This window comes from Chaetodon auriga, chromosome 10 (assembly GCF_051107435.1).
Source record: "Chaetodon auriga isolate fChaAug3 chromosome 10, fChaAug3.hap1, whole genome shotgun sequence".
Taxonomy (NCBI): Eukaryota; Metazoa; Chordata; class Actinopteri; order Chaetodontiformes; family Chaetodontidae; genus Chaetodon; species Chaetodon auriga.
The window spans coordinates 6,885,411-6,900,890 of record NC_135083.1 but is presented as its reverse complement, the minus strand read 5'-3'; the positions used below and the strand labels follow the sequence as shown (position 1 = coordinate 6,900,890).

General features: G+C 44.8%; 1 protein-coding gene across 4 annotated transcripts in view; it reads right to left on the bottom strand.

Moving 5' to 3' along the window:
• The window catches only part of LOC143326595 (synaptotagmin-2-like), a 56,537-nt gene extending 42,092 nt beyond the window's left edge, over positions 1-14,445 (bottom strand). For 2 of the 4 annotated variants that reach the window (XM_076740272.1, XM_076740276.1), the window contains exons 1-2: positions 14,006-14,188; positions 13,841-13,904 (exon numbers count right to left, since the gene is read on the bottom strand). The gene's annotated coding sequence lies outside the window, so the exon portion shown is untranslated. Of the gene's footprint in view, positions 1-13,840; positions 13,905-14,005 lie in introns of all 4 variants that reach the window. The other 2 variants (XM_076740275.1, XM_076740273.1) reach the window with 2 other exon arrangements.
• Between the last annotated feature and the right edge of the window lie 1,035 nt (positions 14,446-15,480).

The following is a 15,480-nucleotide window of genomic DNA, read 5'->3' as shown; positions in this document are numbered from 1 at the left end:
AAGAAAATCGGTGTCCAATTTTAAGTTAGCACTTATAGGCTTTTTTATGCTATTCCACATTTTGCACTAGATTGTGGTACTACAATATTTTCAGCTCAGGCCTGAAAAGAGATTATATTATATAGATATATTATTATTAAAGGGGTACAACAGTGATGTTTTATATTATTCAGAGGCTGAGGAAGAGGACCCAACATCGAAGCTACGTCCCCGATTGGAAGCAAAACTATTTGGATTATTAAATGTCACTTCTTGAACCGCAAACAACAACTGCACCACCCCATGATGTAGTTACTCCAACCAAGAGGCATCAGGGACCAAACAGAACAACATTCAACCCATTTATTTACCTTGCTGCTGATAAGAAACTAAGATTTCACCACGTAATGATGATGTGATGCAGTGTAATACATCAGATCCACTTAAAACGTCACCCACTTCCCTTCAAACAAGTTAAATCTTGCCTTTGTCCATCCTTTTTATGGCTGTGAAACAATCCCAGGTTTACAGGTAGCCGCAGGATTACTACTCTGCATTAAATCAGTTTCACCATAAAAGTAACCATAATGTCTCGCTCTTACTGCATCCAAACAGATGCGAGCTAATGCCCGAACAATTAAAAACCAGAAAGCCTTGAAGAAACACATAGCGCACGCCGAATCCTTCTACTCAATTGACAATATGTGAAATCCTACACAGCCAGCTGACAGTATTCTATCAATTATTCAGGAGGAAAAAGGCTCGCAAAAAGAACTGCACCCCCGGCTATGCAGCAGTAAATCACTGTATAGCACACCATCTGCTGCTTGTCAAAGCCAGTGGTTGCTGTGTGCACAGGAGTGCCGAACAACATTGATCCTTAAGTCTGGCCTGATTTCCATTATGAATCATGGATTAGAGAAGTGCAGGTAAAATAATGTGTGGGCCAAAATGCAGAAGCTGAGGAAAAGATGCATCAAATTGAGACATCTATAATACCTATGGCGCATTTTTAAAGCCTTACAAAGAGTAATTTCACAATGCGAGCATATTTCTGGATCCATCTTGTTCCACCTGGGTTACAGGATGTTACTGTAAAAAGAGTATAAAAATATTCCTCATTAAATATTGAGCATCCACATGACGGGATGTAAGGATGAGTCTCCCCCTCTGCTCTGGGTCCTTCACCCTCGTTGGTGGTTCAAAGCGTAACCTCCTCCAGAGACAAAATGTCCCGTATTCAGACTTCAATAATGCAACGCCTTCGTTCTTAGGGCTGAGGGCTGGCTTGACATCTGACTAATCGCTGACAAAGCCATGGGTTCAGTTTGCAGACATACTGTGCACTGACTATTTCTGGGCAAATAAACAACAGAACTCCCCTCAATATTCACTTATCTGATGCACAACAGCGTCAGTGAAAACATCTGGCAACCATTTTCTAACAGGAGAAGCGGGTCATCTGGTACAAACTGAACCTTGTGACAGTTTTGATTAACTAGCTGTCTTCATAATGCATTTAGTAAAATTAGTATCACCTCCATTTGGTATCTGTCAGAGGACTAATGGCTTGGTCCAGTCGTAACTCAGCCATTCACTGGGTATTAGAAAATATGCAACAGTCACAACAGCATTCAGCATCCAAACTGCAGATGTGTCAGGAGAACAAAGTCACTGCGGATTCTCATTATGTCGCTGATTATCAGTTATTCTGCACGTCAAACTCAATATTGTGTCTTGTCAGTCACCCAGTCAAAGAATAACCAGTCTAATTATTTGCTGTGTTTACATTTCCTGATGTCTCTGTGTGAGACGCTTCGACCGCATTTCTCCATTCTCCCTGCTGGGAAATGTTAACTGAAGCAAAACTGCCCCAATAAATACAACTTTGTATGGTTAAACGTGTTGCTACAAAAACATTCCTTCTCCAAATACTGAGAAGAGCTGCTCCTTTAAAAGAGCACCGTACCAAATTTAACACATTGCATCACAACAACCTGCACCCCTGGCAGGGTTTAATGTCATCCAAAATGGTCATTAAATAAATTCTGACATGTCTTTAAACTATTTTAGCCTCACACAGCTGGAGGAGGAGCACCTCCAGTGGGTGAATCCTCTCTGTGTTTCATAAATGCTTGTGGGTGATGGTGCCTGTGTGACAATAGCAGCCATTTTAATAAGTTCAACTGAAAGAAAGAAAAAAAAAAAACAAAGTCATACTGAACTGCATTCTGAATTTGTCATTTTGTATAAATTATGCAAACTCTACACAATGCAAGCGCTCCATAAATCAGGGGCTCAGTTTTGCATCTGCTAAATGCTCCGACATTATGTCTGAAAAAGCCCACAGGGAGCGGCAGCTTAGCCGGCAGCGCAGGCTGTTTGAAAGGTGCAAAGACACATAATGCACACTACGTTTAACTTCCATTGCAGCTCCACTTTCCAATTTGGATCCGTTTTTTCATTCTGTAATATGAAAATGGTGAGGCTGCAAAAATGAAAAGGACGTTTGTAAAGAGATTCTTAAACTTTTCAGCCGCGTGTCGGCAACTAGATAAGGAGGAAATGTCAATTTCAGCGTATGTATGAATTAGTCTGTAACAGCGCGACGCAGTTTCACTTTGCTTTCAGACCGAGTGGAGCACAATCAGCTCGTCCCCATAAGTCCATTCACTCCTCACAGAGACGAGGCGCTGGGGAGACCCGGACGACGTGGTGCCGGACAACAGACCTGCCAGCTGAGATTGAGCCAAGCTGGGGAGTCGTGCCTTTTTTGAAACACAACGGTCGACTGGATGTCCACAGTTTCTCGTTTTCCAACCTATTTCATTTGCAAAAAACACAGAAGAAGCTATATTACAGTAGGTTCAAAGGGTCTCGTCATACACCTCTAATGCAAACAAATGCAGAAGAAAATCAACTCGCATCACAACATTTTCTAGCTCAGTTATTTAAGGGTTGTCTTGATGTGCTGCAGTGCAATAAGGAACATTAAACACTAAATTACTCGTGTTAGACACAGATTTCAGAGAGGATGTCAAACAATTCAGCCCTGTCGTATCCAAAAACAATGTCCACTGATCACAGCTCAGTTGCATCACGCTCGAACTCATCTCAAGGGTAGAAACTTTTTCACAGCAGCAGACTCACGCAGACTGATGTCTGCGCACTGATCAAAGGGCATGACAAATCAACAGAGAAAATGAGGCTGGATGTAAGAAGGATGTCGATGCCAAGTGCTCATTTTTTGTACATAACTTTTCAAGAAGCCTTCAAGTAAATGCGATGAGGATAGCCGTGGTGTGGAGGTAAATTTTGTACTTTTCACTTCACGACATTTATCAAACAACAAGCATTTACTCCTCAACCAGTAACTCAACTTGTGCATCAATGCAGCAATACTAACAACCTAATAATGTAATATATAATAATATATCACCCACAGGAGCCATTATTCTGCAGAAAAAAATACTTTTACTTAAATAGGTCAAGTGTATTTTGTCAGTGGTACTTCTATATTTTTGCTTAAGTACAACACTGATTCCAAAAAAAGTCATTGTGTAAAACATAAATAACAACAGAATGTAATCATTTGCAAACAAACTACGTTAAATGACAACAGTTTTACGAAGTGTCCCTGAGCCCATGGAGTAACATCCTTTGTCAATCATGTGTTCACAAAGTGATGAACCTCGCTCCATCCTCGCTTGTGAACGGCTGAGCCTTTCCAGGATGCCCCTTTCAAACCCAATGATACTATCACCTGCTACCACTGAACCTAACCTAAATGAAGGTTGTAAAGCAGTATTTTTACAATGCTGTATGGGTACTTTTACTCAAGTAAAGGATCTGAACACTTCTTCTATCCCTTTTCCCAACTAACAACAAAACTAATAGCATGATAATTTCTTTAATTACTAAAAAATGGCCCCTTCTTTTTCTCCTCAGTTTGAAAAAGCCAGTTGAATTCTGCGGTCTGTCGACGCTGTATTCCTGTGGCGACACCAAGGTCAGCGGTATCTTGCCGATCTCACCATGCTAAACCCAGACGGACCAGTAGGAGTCGCTAGTGCTGCCACAAGGAGATCCTCCCTCACCAGCTTCCCACCAACAAACATAACCAACTGTGTCTGGAACGCATGACCAAGCTGGACCTGTGCTCAGGCCTCTGCAGTGGTATTTGAGTGTTTTGCCCCCCCCTCCCCCCACCACCCGTGAATTTCCTTAGGCAGAGCAGCTAACTGAATTATTGCCCACTGTGTCAAGGACATTTTAGTAAGAAAGTCTAAGAGAGAGAGAGACAGAGAGAAAAGCAACGAAATATCGAGCTCACTTTCACAGCCCCTTTGACGCATTTCTATGAGGGGGCACAAACCAGCCATGTCCTAGATAAACGGTACCCTGCACTGCATTGACTCTCTTCAGCAGTCAGGTTTACATAAGAGCAGACAATACACGGGGATGCACATGACTTGCAGAGCTCCTTGTGAAAAAATACAGGCTAAAAATCTGCCGGACCATCAGTTTAAAAACCACTGAGGATTTTCTCTCCACAATAAAGGGTTTAGAGAGGACGAACAGCAACACATTAGAACAGGCATTATAGATGGGTGTAGTTTACTCTGCTGGATTTTAATTATCTGAGAGGTCTCTGTCTCCCAGAGGGGATCAGGTGAGATACAGAAAGTGATACACAGGGTACACAAACTTATGCTTCATAGGATACACTCTTGTTTTTGTGATATCTGCTGAGTAATGCACAGTGACAAATGATCAGCGTATTCATCCAACAAACTGCTGGTTCCCGTGTCATGAACAGCGCCATGTTCAGACTGCGGGTTTGTGTCCCCGGTGCCTGCTGGCCAAAGACTTCAGTATGACAGACCACTGCTCGTAACTGGCTGACACAAAAGGAGAATCTGAGCGAGGGTCAGTCCTATAATGAGAAAAGGGAAGAAAAATGCAGCAAGACCAGCGAGCAGTGACAGCAGAGACTCAGGGTGAACAGCAGCGTGGCCTTTCAGAGGTGAGGATGGACAAAGGAGTCTCAGTGACACAGAGGCTGTGTCTTTCCTGTTTGACTGCTAACCAAATTTCATGAATCGTTATGACAGTAAAGTCTAGGAAAATGAAGATTTTTTTTTTAAGACAGGAAGGAAGAAATTGGGTAAAGTAGGTAAGGTAACGGACGGAGCAAAATGTTGACTCACTAAAACAGCATGGAGGGAAAAAATAGACTCTGGAACAGTCGTGATTCACTTCGAATTAGTGCACACATCCCTCCAGGATAGAGCAGGATGCATGGCCACTAAGGCGGCATTTTGGTGTCCCCCCCACTTTTGTTTACCTATTTTTCCTCCTGAGCTGTCAGATATTATACAACCCCTCTCATGCAAGCTCACGGCAATTACCAGAGCTATGCAATTCAAAAAGCACTCTTACTCAAGCAGTGGACGTAGTCGGTAAGACAATGTGCAATGTGGATCTCTGTATCATGAGGCTTTGTGTAATGATTCAGGAAGCCTCTCTAGATGAGGATGAAGATTGGAAAAAATGTATTTACGAACAGCTCTCCAGATAACAACGCTACGAGTGGGCTGGTGTAACTGGACAAAAAGATGGGAGCAATTATTGTTGATCAATACAGCACAATGAATGCCGTGCCCTTCCTGCAAGGCCCAACTATTACCCGCCTTATCATGGGAGGAAATAGATTTTGCAACTCTCCATCATGCTCTTGGAGATGGCAACCAATTGGCTGTCAAGTCAATAATCCCTCTGCCAGAGATCGAAACAGCAAGATTTCTCCAACTGGGCCTTGTCATGCAGCCAAAACACACACTGTGCTTGACTCGTTTCAAAGTTCACGAGAAGTTAGAACAGCAGACGTTGGCTTCTGTTTGTTACCGACACTTCTTTGCAATGCAGCGTGAGTCAAAACAGGTGCGCTGAATACAAATGAGCACTGGGAATCTTTTGTTCTGGGAACAGCAGCAGCACAATGACCTGAGTGGAACGAGTGAAGAGGATGGCTCAACACTCAGTGGAGCGCCTTCAGCTTTACAAAGCACCGTAAGTGACCTGCCACTCACACAACTTCGGTTGCTCATTTAAGTCCCACAAACTTGTGATACCACACTGGAGGTCATAGACGCGACTTGTCAGTGCTGGTTTGTGCTTTTAGTAGCAGTGAGGGCATTAGATTAATACTGCTCATGCATTCATGTGTAAGCAGGGTCTTACTGTTGGAGTTGGTGGAGTTGGAGGTCATTTCTAGATATTTTATATGAAGCTATAAATAATAATTACTTTCATTATGGATTCATCTACAAGATATTTTCTCCACTAATCGTTTGATTGTTTGGTTTGTAAGAATTCTGAAAATAGCGAGAAATGCAGTCACAAGTAACAAGAACCCAAAGTAACACCTTCACAAAGCTCGTTTGGTCCAACCAGCTGTCCAAAACTCCAAATTATTACAAGTAAATTAAAATCCTCACATAGGAAAAGCTGGAACATTTCGCTTCTTCTTGAATGTTTTTGTATATTTACTCTTAAGTACAATATTTGAGAGTAAATATACTTGGTTATGTTGCACCTCTGATTAGTACTGAGCCACTGTTCTTCCATTGAGTGTTCAAACAAAACTATCATAATAAAAAGTCGCATTTTAAAGGCTTTGTCATTAACTCGTATGTCAAAGGTAGAAACGCTAAAGCATGTTCTGCATATTTAAACGCATTCATGTCTGACGCTACTGTTAGACCTCAGAGAGATATTTTTTAAAATTCTGTATGCCGTGTCCTTCGCCTGCACACCGGCCTCAAAAAACTCAAAGAGGAAAGAAGCAGCCTTCATGCTGAGCACCTACTCACACAGCTTAACTATTCTCCCTCCTCCTCTCCCTCTTTTCTCCTTATTTCTCTCTCTGGCTGATATTACGCTGCACAGTGTTCCTCTAATGAAAAACACAAGTCCTTGTACACCTCTGATTTATACACAAACAAACAAAAAAGCAAAGAAAAAAAGCTCGCAGGCTGCACACAAGAACGAAATTATAAAATTCCTCACAACAGCAGCCTGCAGTTTGAAGTAATTTCAAGACATTTCATAGTTTGACACACACTCAGAACAACTTCAAAGTCTGAGTTTATTTTAAAGCAGAAGAAAAAATGTTGTTTTTTTTTCAAGGTTTCTGTTGATGTTTGCACTGCTCCAAGCGTTCTGAATGTCAGATGGGCAGATTCTCACTTGGCAACTCGTAAGAAATGGCAACTCAGCTCTCCCACTGCAAGACCCCATGGGACTGAAGAGAGAGAGAGGAAACAGAAAATGTCTCCTAGTTTCTAAGATTTCAGGGGACAGAAAAAAGTATATTTAACGAGGTCCTGTGTTGCTGCTCTAAGCCTTCAGACTCTGCTGCCAGATGCCTTTTGGAACAGCCTCGGAAGAAGAAAAATAGAGGAAGATTCATACAAAACCCTTGAACTACATTTTAAACGCACTGAGACCCTGAAGACATGTTTCTTAAGACAACTGTTGGCAGGCTATCATAGAGTCAACCGCTGTTATTTAGACAAATTAAATCCCTGCTCCTAAACAAGCTTGATATTACAGTTATAGGATGCACCTTGTACCCTTCTGGGGGCTTCTACCTCCAAGGTTCAATTGTATCCGCCTCTTCTTGCACCTGATAATGTCGAGGTTGTAATTTAAGTGTGATTTTGTGGCTCTTGGGGGACTGGGATGAAATTGCCGTCATTACTGGCTTCCTCTCTGTGTATGGAGAGGCTTGGAGCCGACACAGGGTGCATTTCAAATGCCTCTGTGCAATCCCTCAGCCCTTTTGACAAGGACAGATCCCCGCAGTAGCTTTTGGCAGGCGCAGATCTCAACAAAGAGCGGCGCCGCTTTGAGCTAAAAATAAAAAAAGGAAAATAAAACACATCCAATACAACGGAAGGATAACACTGGAAAACACTTTGTTCTTATTTCACAAGCGGGCAGAGCTTAACCGTAAAGCAGCGAGGACGTGAAGGCCGGGCATGTTGCAGCAGAATAGACGTCAAGAACTCAGAACAGCTACAGTGATGATGAGGTTAGGTGACAGGGGTGCAGGCGGAGCAGTGTGGTATAGATGTGGTCACCGGCCAGGCAGCATTGCCCTGGAGACGGAGGAGCAGGATGCTGAGCTCTGACAGCACCAAAGACAAACACGCTCACATGAAAACCTGGATGCATTTAATACATGCCTCCATGAACATTTACTCACATCCCAGAGTGATCACCACAGACCCCGACTGCATCTCTGTCAAACACATGGCTGTGCATGTGCACGCCTAAATACACATGCACACCGCCTGCTGAAGAGGCAGATGTCTTCTAATGCAGGGAAACTAAATTAAAACTGAGGATAATAGAGAGTGTCTCCACGAACAACGAGAAACAGCAAGGCCTCCTGGACTCGTGTGTCCAACCTCACAGCGTTGACGACCCTGAACCTCCAATCTGTGAAGAAGACGACTGAAAGTAAAGACAGCCTGCAGAATAAAGCCACTCCTCCTCCTTCCTCGTGGTCCAATTCGGACAGACCAGATGAGAGTTACACCAGATGTGTCATATAGGAAACTGTTTGGCCACAAATTGGATGATTAACAGAGCCGTGCAGCCAGCACCGAGGCACTTGGCTGTGGTACACAGCTCAGTGGAGAGTGATTGGCTTTGAGGGCCGAGGGAGCAGATGGGACGGGGACACGGAGCTGGACCAAACGATCGACTGTGCCTCCTTGGTTTTCCATCAAAATATCCCTTCCACACTCGCCTGTACTCAGGAGTGATTCCACACACACAAAAGAGGAAGCTCTGCTTCAAGCAGGGCTGCAGCGGCTTGTTCTTCCTGGCAAGTTATCTCCGCCTTTAGCTCCACCCTCTTAACATTAATTATGCAGCTCAATGCAGCACTCCGAATCCCTGCTGCAGCTCACCCACACTACAATATTCTACCGCTTTCTCCCACTCTCTCTGTCTCTGTCACACACATACAAACCACAGTGTTTCTCTCTTTTCCCCCTTCATGATCACGCTCTCAACTATCCACAGTGAAAGACAGCATCTTCCTCCGCGCACCACCGTGTGAAGAGCGTGCTGTTGCAAGGACGAAAGACATGACTGTAGCAAGTCTGTGTTTTTAAGAGGTTTTGCATGGCTAGATGTTCTCCCACTTTTCAGCTAAAGGCAGAAAATAACAGCATGTGAAACGCAGGTTGGTAAAATATTCAATCTTATTTCGAAACAACTACTTTCTATCTGATCTTCCAACATGAGAAGTTACAATTTTTCCAGCAATAATTCAAACATCTGACACGTTTGATGTGAATGAATACATTTACATTCACTGCGAGTTGGATTACTACCTTCAGTTGCAGCGTGACTCACTGCCAGCACACATTTTTTTTTTTTTTTTTTTGCCTTATCATTGTCAAAGCCTGGTGCTGATTTCATTGCAAATCAGAAGCAAACACGGCGTGATGTGCTGAGGCAAACACACTTAGCAGCTCAAACACCTGTCTGGCGAGGTGTAATTGACTCGGCTGCTCCTGAACGCAGCGAGAGACACGATCAGACCTTGTCACAGGAGTCCACCCAACGCAATGTGAATCAGCCACATCAGCAAAGCAGAGAACACACGAAGAGGGGAAGCTCTCACGCTTCAGCCGTCCACCGCCTCCCCCCGGGCAGGCAGTGGGACGGAAACGTAGCAACTGTTTATGGAAGCAGAAACGAGCTTCTCCTCCGTTTCCTAGAGCTTTCACATGATTACGATTCATCTCACATCTGCATGCATGTGTCTGTGTCCTCGCGCGTGTGTGTGTGTGACACAGAGAGATAAAGATAGACCGAGAGAGTGCTGCTTGTCCGGCTAAAAGCTGGATAATTAAACCAACGGAACTTAAGTGTGAGGCTATCCTGCGTGAGTCATGGATGCATACTGCACACTGCCTCACTTTAAACTGTATAATTTCATATTTTTTTTTCTATCAGGTGAGCTCACATCAGATGAAGGTCTCAGCAGTTATTCACGGGGTCATCATTTCTTGCTCACCACGCGGGGCATCATCAACATAATGTCAAGCCACAGGCATACAGTGCAAACGGCAGCTATTTAAGGGCACATGTTGTTTGTCTCCCTATTGTTGCCATTTCAATAAGTTCAATAAAGTGTCTGTCTGTGTTTGCAGAGACGCTACCCCTGGAACAAAAGCAAACAGCGAGGCAGATGTTCCTAATGAGGAAAACATGGCCAGGGAAGGTGCTATGATTCAGCTGGTATCGGGTGAAGCGACTGTGTTCTGTGCTTACATAATCCAGGGGGAGCGTGAATTGACTGCTCCCTCTCTCTACATGACAATGCGCTGGCAGGCACGGATCGGCTGTTCTGTCGCGAACGCTGCCTTTCTCGCCGCTCCTTAAAAATGTGCGCATCGTCAGATGTCCAGCATGCACGACGGCGGGTCAGAAGCCGTTTGTGAGGTCGCTGCTCATCAGCAGGCAGCCCTCTGCGCTGTGTAGCTCTGCTGCTGCAGGGGTCTTTTCAGTGCATGGAACCGGATGGTGAGCAGAGAACACAGCGGGGGCTGGGCACTGCAATGTACTGCAGTGCTCGTAGCTCTGCTATGCACACCCACTCTCTTCCATTCTTGCTCTGCCTCTGACAATCTCTCAATCTCTCGCTCTATCTCTCGCCCATGCTCGTTTCATTTGTCTTGCCTTCCTCTCTTCACTGTCCTCTCATTGCTTTTGTCCTTTTCATCCCCATTTTTCTCCACGCTCTTAAAGATGACTGTAATCCATGTGTCCAACACCATCTCTTAGTTTCCTCATTTAAACTGTCCATCTCTCCGTCACTCACATGCACGCTGGCATGCACACTTGGTAAACACGGTAACACAAATGCATAAATAAATACATCCTGCAACCTTCCCTCTGAGAGGATGATGAAGTGGACTCTTCCTGCTTATGGAGGGGGCACACACATACACACACACATTCACTGTCCTTCTGACACTACACTGTATTTATCACAGTGTCATTCCAGTATCCCCAAGCGGGTCTGCTCACGTTCAACATCTGCACTGTTTCATCCACGCAGCCCAATAACACTATTTCAGGTTGTTTGTTGAGTTTTTACAGCACCTCTTCTCGTCCTGACATGGAGAGTTTTGGGATTGTTGCTAACTGTAGTATGTCACAGTGACAGCCACTGAACGCGATGCATTTACCATCAATTACAGGGACACACTAAACAGAGGGCATCAAGCACGGAGCATGAGCAATGACAAGCCCAACAGCTGCTCCCTTCCTCCAAAAAACCCACAAATCTTAGAAAAAGTTGCAGTACATCCCTCATATGCATAGATGAGAACAGACAACACAAAGATCTTGCACTTGGCCGGGGCTGTTTATGTTGTGCAGGCTGATTCAAGAAGCTGCTAAAACACTGAATTATACTGACGTTTGGGGAAATCTGTGCATTTAAAACAGCCATTTTATCAAATAGTCAACTCTCCTCCGTCTCTCGCATTCTGCCTCTACTTTAAAGAGGGACACTGGCTAATTCTTGGGAACAGTGAGGGGTCTCATTTCCGTTTGCCATTAGACGAATGAGGTTTCTGATCATTGGTACCTAAATGAGTTTCTCAGTGCGCCGGCTGTGTCCTGCGGAGACACTTTCCTGGTCGCTCTCAACCATGACATGAAACAGAGCATTTTGTGACAGCAGGGGTCTTCACTGCACGAGCTGCAGACGATGCATCTTTTACATTTTCTGTTCACGGATGTAACATAAAACTGTGTCTTCCACCACCTCCTCAACTGTCTTTAAATTGATTTCTGGGAAACATAATTAGCTACTAGCCCCCATCAGATGGCATAATGCATTTTTTCTGCTCTTCTAATAACATTGTCCTTTTGTCTTCGCGTCCTCACCCAAATATTTCCATGTAACGAGCAGATGTCAAAGCTGAATGATTCTGCTGCTGCAGTCAGTTTCATCCCACAGTTTGATGTGTCACTCTGAGCTTTGAAGCGAAAGAGGAAGGTAGAGCAAAACCACAGAGCTGACACTCCCACCTGGAGCATCCAGCGCTAATACAGGTAGACAACGACAGGAAGGACCACGGTTTGAAAAGGAAACAGCTGGGACACGAGTTTTGAGCACCTCTGCGAAAGCATGGCTCTCTTTAAGGCGGCCTGTGTTCTAAAAAAAGCAGACGTGCATGAATAATGAAAAGTGTTTGCTCCGTGTCTTTAACTGAGAGGGGAAAAGAATGGATGAGCCCAGCCAAGTGCAATATAAAACAGAGAGCTGGAAATGCGTATAAACAGACAATTTATCAGGTCATTGAAATAGACACAGTTTGCCTCAAACAGTCATCCCAGCCTCACTGCTAAACACTGGTCTGCTTCAAAGACTCTGAAGGAGGCACCTGTGAAAAGCCTTGGCTCTGAGCTCTGTCCATGGTGCTGAAAGGAGTTAACGTTTCCTTCCCAGCCCTCTCCTTATCCCCGCTTATAACTCACTGTTGAATAATTGAAACGTTATTTAAAAGCAATTACTGGGATCAGTGATTCTGGTCAGGATCAAGCATGTCCTGGGCTTCTATTGGCTATCTGAGGGTGAAAGGTACCAGCCTTTTATTCTGAGTTGGACGAAAACACTGGCACAGTCTGTCCTCTTTATCCTGTCTGACAACGTTTTCCAGCATGCCCACACAAAACACACTAAGTCCATCCATATTTCCTCCCATTCTGCAGCAGGCCAGTGTTCACAGACATCTTTAGCAGAGAAAACACACAGTGCCCACTGCTGGACAGTATCGTATCTCCATTCACAAATGATGAAGGTCAGACTTCCAAAAAAAACCCAAAAGACAGTGGGATGTAATAAATAAACAGTGAATGTGTTTAAAAAAAAGCTGTTTATGAATTCATAGTAAAAAAAAAAAATGTGTTAGTGTAAAACAGCTGTCTGTCATTAAAAACAACGAAAGCTTCACTTTCCTTTGATGTTTGAGCTCATTTTACAATAACCATGAACCACGTTTTCAGTGTACAAATACTCCAGCGAAGGTACACAGACACCATCATACTATTTTTTCCGCTTCTTTGGCACGCTGTTGTCAGCAAGCCGAGTTCACCCAATCAGAGAGCCTACTTTTTGCTGCAGGCTCTGACTGAAGGAAGTCCCAGAACAGCGGATAAACAAAACAAAAACTCATCACCAGGCTCAAACGCTATCAGGGCCAATTCAATCTGTTATCTAAGCAAACCCCAGTGACACCCAGAATACACAGCGAGAGCATGCACGACAAAACTGAGCACGCTCAGCTTATCAGCGTGCACTGAATGTGCAGCATAAGGGACAAAACTTTGCCCTTATCCCAGCCAGGGATGATAAATAAGTTCCACTGGAGGCAGTCCTTTTAGAAGGCTGGAAGATGCTTTAAGTAGCTCTGCCTGCAACTGGCTGGATGCTGAGGCAGCCCCACTCAGGGAGGTAATGGGATACTGCAGCACTAGAGAACCGTGTGCACATAAACTTGCCTGGAAGCATCAGGGAGTCCCGCACTAACCTTCCCCCTCCCTCTCTTCCTCTGCGTTTCCCTCTGCTCCTCTGTCAAGCCTTTATCACGCAAAGAAACGTCAAAGTGAAAATCCATGTGCATATCTAAATGTAAAGACTCGTGAAAGGCTGAAAAGAGGGCAGATAAGGCAGAACACACGCTGACAAAGAACACAAAAGCAACTTCAGAAGTGCAGAAAGCCAGCGTGCCTGCAGCAGGAGGAGATGGCAGCTGCTTACCTTCTGTGCAGGTTGCTCTCCTCTGGAAACCAAGCTCTTCCCCTTCTCCACAGGCTCCGAGTCACTTTGAGATAGAGAGAAAAAGAGTCAATCTTCTCTTACTTTCTCTTATTTCCAGTTTCAGAATGAATAAGTCTGGACTCTAACACAGCCCTCTAGACACACCTTTACTCTGTCCTCCTGGAAACTCTGCCACATATACACACACAGAGACCCATTCAAATGCAGCCCCGGACTGGAGTACACAAATTGATAAAGATCTGCTCAGAGGAGGGATAAAAACTACACACACTCACACACACTGCAGTTTTTTTTTTCCCTTCCTCTTGCCCACTCGCTCTGCTGCCTTTTTTTTTTTTTTTTTTTCCTGCTGTCTTTTCCTGCACTGCCTCCTGATTGGCTAAGCTGCTCTTCAATAACATAAGCTCTCTTCTTTAATTGGAAGGGGGCCAGTTATGTGGTGCACCAGAAGCCCTCCCGCCCTGCTCATCTCTCTCTTTCTCTCTCTCCTTTTTTTTTTTCCCTCTTTTTCCCTAAGTGCTAGTGGAGAAGAATGCTGAGCTCTGCAATTTCATACGCATCGAGCAAAGAAAAAAAAGGAATGGAGGACAGAGGGAGGAGGAGGGGGCGCGGAGAGAAAAGGAGTGAGAATGGGGGAGAGCATCGGTGGGGGAATCAGTGGACCGCAGTGGGACAAGCAGAAGCTGCCTGGGAACAAAGAGGCAGGGGCTGCGAGGTTGGGTGAGGGCAGATTTGGACACACGGTCTCACGAGCTGCAGCGTGTTGAGGTGTGACAGGTGACGGAGGGAGATCTCACTGCACTCACTGCAGCGAGGCTAGGTGGCTCTGCTGCAGTGTGGAGTCTAATTGCCAGGCAAGAGGGGGGATGGGAAGGGAGGAGGAGGAGGAGGAGGAGGAGGAGAGAGTGGGGGTTGGTTGCACTGATGCCGAAGTACAGTCTTCCAGCCAGCCAGGATGTATGGGGTGAAATGGGCAGGCAGCCGTAGCGTACAGCCATTAATGCCTTCTCCACATGAATTATTGAAGGTGGCCCAAAGACATGAAGAGGATCACAGGCTGCGAACTCCTGCTCAGACAGCCTCACTGCTACTGAGGTTTATTTTAAGTCCTCACACCTGAAGCACACGTCGTCACATTATTAAATGGAGCCCCCTTTAGTTTGAGTATTTCGCCCAACTAACATAATGGGCTGCTTTGAATGGAGATTGGGTCGTATTAGCTCTCTGCCCCCCCCCACTTCAGTTTCATGATGCGTTAAAAGGCTCTCCCATCCTGGAGAAAATGGATGTGTGGGATTGACTTTGTGGTGTCAGGTTCCCCCGCCCCTTTCTTTTGGCTCACATCTGGTACCTCCAACGTGCTCCGGCTGCTTTAAAGTACAATACCCGAGCAGATCAATACCGGCTCACACGATACCTCGACCATCTGCAGAGGCTACAATGAGCACTCTAGAAGTTATATGATGCCCACAGACACGTGCAAACACACTGTTTGCTCAATCAACAATGTAATTGTCTGATGGATGAATGGGAAAATGAAGAGATACCTGATAGTTCAGGCTCAGTGCTGCTGGTTCAAAAGCTGTTAAACCAGAAAAGACAGGTGGACAAATCCCAGA